Raw genomic sequence first — 5,475 nt, forward strand, 5'->3', positions numbered from 1 at the left:
AACGAAGTGTATACGATATTAAATAAAATGTTTGCATGACGTAAAAAATGTGTCATACCCATAAAAGAATCTACGTAACACGTGTTTGAAAAAAGTGTATACATTTTTAAAAATGTGTAACAATGTAAAAACATGTTTGTGTAGTTTTATAAAATGTTTATTGTCGTTAAGAAAATGTAATACGTGTATTTGAAAAATATTACCGTATATTCAAAAAATATTACTCCTCGCTCACTCAACCTCACACCCACACTCCCACTCTGTTGCTCCTCCTACTAGCTCCTGTATCTATCTCAGTTGCAGCTTGAAGTTCGACTGCAGATGCAGGTCGCCCTGCTCCTCGTCGCTGCTTCCCTGCTCCAGGCCGGCGACGCTGCTTCAGGTACGTACCTAGAAAACATGTATTTTTAAAAATGTAAATAATGTATCTGAAAAATGTCAAAAATTTATCAAAAAACATTTCATGTGTGCGCTTAAAATTTACATTGGGTACTGAGAATAATTAGACATGTGTAAAAAAATGGTTACCGGTAAAGAAACAAAATAAAAGCAATAAAAACAATATGAAGAAAATAAAAAAAGAAACAAAAAACCAAAAGTATAAAGAAGAAAGAACCAGATAAAACTATTGAAAAAACAAAGTATAACTAAGGAGAAAAACCAAAGTAAAAAAACCCAGAGCAGCACGAGGGGACTACGCTAATGGGCCGGCCCAATGCAGCAAATACCGGTTAAATGCCCTCAAGGTTCAAAATAGACCGGGATCAGAGTGTTTGGTGTGCTGATTTCAAGGATTGGGAGTTCAGGGTTTGATTTAGCTTTCACCTATAAGTTTAAGATTTGTTTTGACTTTTTCCTATTTACTCCGCATATTAGCTTTGTCCAAAGGCAAACTTTATAAACTATGGTTAAGTTAGAATGATACGGTGAAAAGGACAAGACATTTCCCCCTCTCGCTAGAGTTTACTCTTCGCGCCGCTCCCGCGACGTCGAGACCATCGCCCCCTGCTCCCCTCCGCCGATTGGCACACCTCTGCGCTGCCGCCCGGCCTTGGTGGGTATCCGTTTTGGTCCTGGGGGCGGCTGGGGTTTCCTGCTCGGGGTTCTCCTCGAGCTAGGGTTTTTGTTCGTGCTTGCTTCGTTCTCATGGCATCCGATTCTTCTTCTGCTGGGGATCATGGGAAGGAAGACATGGATGATATGATTAAGAGACTTGGGTTGTCAGAGATAGATTTTGATGACGTGGTGTTCGAGAAAGAAGACGCCGGTAGAGGCAACTCGATGCCTGGCCATCATTAGACTTCACATATATAAAGAATATGGAGAGTTTTGGTTCTACAAAAACATCCTGGGATCTTGCCCGCGAGGTTAAGTTCAGATCATTAGGTGATAATATTGGACATGTTATGGAGAGAGGACCATTGACTTTTCGTCGATGCCCCGTGACCTCCGACTCCATGGTTTTGAAGGTGTTGATAGAAGGGGCAAGAGCGGTGGTCTAGCCCTTTATTGGCATGAATCGTGTCAAGTGGAAATTCTTGGCACAGATGAGAGATACATAGATGCTTTGGTTAGGGCGTCGGAAGACAACCCAGTGGAGACTAACTTGTGTTTACCGTGAACCTGGAGTTGAAAATTGACACCTAATGTGGTCCAAGCTTGCAGGTCTCTTCTTAATCTATCAGATGCACCTTTGTTAGTAACCGGGGAGTTTTTTTCGAGGGAAGGCCATCATGGCTAGCTTTATTGATTTAACATAGGCATTACATCGTCCAGAAGCGATGAGATCAGACAACCCGGGGGCTCGTCTGTCCAGTTTAAAGAGGTCTTATTACAATAAGAAAAGTTAGCTAGCACATGCGCTGCTTGATTGGAAGAATGAAAACAATGCTTGAAGACAACCTTCCCTATTAAAGAAGAAACATCCACACATTCTGCGAAAATTGCTGTTGCAGCATCCCACCATCTAGATTGGCCATCACAAAAGTTTATGACGTTTAAGGAATTTGATTTCGCCTCCACACGAGGAAACCCTAGGGAGTTTGCAAACACTAGACCATCACGCATCGCCGCTGCTTCAACCATCATTGCATCTGCAACATGAGGTATATATTTGCATTGTGCTGCTAAAAAGTTCCCTTTATCATCTCTAATTACAGCTGCTGAAGCTCTTGCATTTCATCTGCAAAATAGGCCGCATCAACATTTACCTTTTTGAACATGAGGTCTGGTTTCATCCACTTCATCTCTCTATTATCATTTTGTTTGCGATTAGCTTCATGATAATCTTCTATATCTAAATAGCTAGCCCCCACTAACTATTTCTCTCAACATGCAAGCATGCCACATCATCCCACAACATGCATGAGAAAATGTCCACCCCCACTATCATATTTCTCTACATGCAAGCATGCCACTTCATCATTAAACATGTATGAAAAAAAAGACTCATCTCAACATCCAAACATACACAAGAAATTTCATTCTATTATGCTATTTATAATTAATTAAAAAATTACAACTATATAGTAATCAAACATAATAAATTATATGTATTTTCATTTTGAGATTTTTATATCATTACTTCAAATATTCATGTATCATGCAACGAATCACACTAAAATATTGCAAAATATCCCCGCAACAACGTGCGGGGTATCATCTAGTTACTAGCAATTGCTAGGACGGACATATGCCACCGTGTGGGATGTGGTGGTCTACCATCATGAGTGAGTTCACGTCTTATCCACCATAAGTACCAGCTGCCCACCATAAGAGCTTGTTTGACAGTAATATTCGGTTTCAGTGACAAGGGTAAATCTGGTGCAAGGAGTAGATGTTCCAATATAACTGACCCTGAGCGATCAATCAACTTTGCTTCCTCAATCATTCCCGCAATGCCTAGGCATTCCCAGAGGTGCTTGGCATTGCAACAATCAAACAGTAGGTGGCAGACATCTTCCGCATCTTGATGACATATAGGACATGCCCCATTAGTTGCAATATGATGGTTCGTGAGTATGGACTTTAGCGGAATAATACCATGTAGAGAACGCCAACAAATTTTTTGAATTTTACGTGGGACCTTTTGTTTCCATAGTGTACTCCACACTGCTGGAGTTCTTGAGCCTCCAGGTCGCGCCATCACCGTTGCATGTGCCTGGAAAGATCGTATCCATTGTACTTTGTATGCTGATTTCACAGAGAAAAACCCTTTATGATCCGGGTGGTATGTGATAAAGTCCTCGAAAGCCCCATAGTTGAGGGGAATTTGCAAGATCCTGTCTACATCAACCGATATGAATATATATCTGATCAGTTCCTCGTCCCAAAAACCAGTCATAGGGTCAATTAGATCATGAACTCGTGATATCAGTGTTTGCCCCCGGTTTGATAAAACTCTCCTGTCCGGACTAGACGGTATCCAGGGGTCGCTCCAGATGTTAATGTTCTCACCAGTACCAACCCTCCAGATATACCCCAACTTAAATGTTTCATGACCTTTCATAATGCTCTGCCACGTAAACAAAGCACCACTCTCCAGGGTAGCTTGTAATAAACTTTCATTAGGGAAGTATTTAGCTTTCAATACTCTTACACACAGGGAATTCCGGGTTAGTGATCAACTGCCAAACTTGCTTTGAGAGCATGGCAAGATTAAAAGAATAGAGATCTTTGAACCCCATACCCCCTCACTTTTTGGGTAGCAAAGCTTCCACCATGTATACCAGTGCATTCTTTTGTGTTCCTCATCATCCCCCTCACCAAAATTGTGCTATCAAAACAGTTATCTCCTTGCATAGGCCCTTGGGCAGGCTGAAAACAGACATCACAAAGACTGGGATGGCCTGGGCTACAGCTTTAAGTAATATCTCTTTCCCACCAGTAGACAACTGTTTCTCCATCCATCCCTTCAGGTTTTCTATTATTCTGTCATAAAAATGCCTGAAATAGACACTCCTATATGCACCCACCATAACTGGCAGCCCAAGATACTTATCTGATAATGCCTCAGTATCAATGTGTAACTCCTGTCATATTTCGGTCCTAGAAGTTGCAGGTGTATTAGGACTGAAAAAAATACTACATTTAGCCAAACTCACCAATTATCCCGATCTTTCACAGTAGGCATCTAGAACATGCTGTAAGGAAGCTGTATTTAAAACGTTTGCTTTCATGAGAATCAGAGAATAATCAGCGAATAAAAGGTGTGATACTGATGGTGCATTTCTACACACTCTATTTCCCTCTATGCCACCAGCTTCTTCTTCAAACTGCAATAAACTAGAAAGACCTTCTGCACAACGGAGAAAAAGGTAAGGGGAGAGTGGATCCCCCTGCCTAATACCCCTAGTCGGGGTGAAAACATCCGTCTCCTGAGAGTTAAACCTTATTTTATATCTAACAGAGTGTAACGCCCTCGATGCGGCTATATCTCCCACGTGTCGAAGCACGACTTAGAGGCATAACCGCATTGAAAGCAATGTCGCAAATGAGGTAATCTTCACACAACCCATGTAATACATAAGGGAAAGAGATACATAGTTGGCTTATACTCGCCACTTCACACAATTTTATGAATAAAGCATTACATCAATCAGATACAATCAAGGTCCAACTACGGAACCAAAATAAAAGAAGACTACCCCAAATGCTACACAGATCCCCGATCGACCCCAACTGGGCTCCACTACTGGTCAACTAGAAACGGATCAACGCAAAGGACAAGATCTTCATCGAGCTCCTCCTTGAGCTTGGTTGTGTCATCTGCTCGGTAACATCGGCACCTGCAAACTGGTTTTGGAAGTATCTGTGAGTCACAGGGACTCAGCAATCTCACACCCTCGCGATCAAGACTATTTAAGCTTATAGGTAAGGCAAAGGTATGATGTGGAGCTGCAGCAAGCGACTAGCATATATGGTGGCTAACTTATACGCAAAAGAGAGCGAGAAGAGAAGGCAAAAGCACGGTCGAACAACTATGATCAAGAAGTGATCCTAGAACAACCTACGTCAAGCATTACTCCAACACCGTGTTCACTTCCCGGACTCCGCCGAGAAGAGACCATCACGGTAACACACGCGGTTGATGTATTTTAATTAAGATCAACTTCAGGTTTTCTACAACCGGACATTAACAAATTCCCATCTGCCCATAACCACGGGCACGGCTTTCGAAAGTTCAAATCCCTGCAGGGGTGTCCCAACTTAGCCCATCACAAGCTCTCACGGTCAACGAAGGATATTCCTTCTAGCGGGAAGACCCGATCAGACTCAGAATCCCGGTTACAAGACATTTCAACAATGGTAAAACAAGACCAACAACACCGCCCGAATGTGCCGACAAATCCCGATAGGAGCTGCACATATCTCGTTCTCAGGGCACACTCAGATGAGCTCTCCATACAACTAAAACCAAACCTCGAGTTTCCCCGAGGGGGCGCTGTACAGGGCTCTAGTTTGGACCAACACTCA

This window comes from Triticum dicoccoides, chromosome 7A (assembly GCF_002162155.2).
Source record: "Triticum dicoccoides isolate Atlit2015 ecotype Zavitan chromosome 7A, WEW_v2.0, whole genome shotgun sequence".
NCBI classification, from domain to species: Eukaryota; Viridiplantae; Streptophyta; class Magnoliopsida; order Poales; family Poaceae; genus Triticum; species Triticum dicoccoides.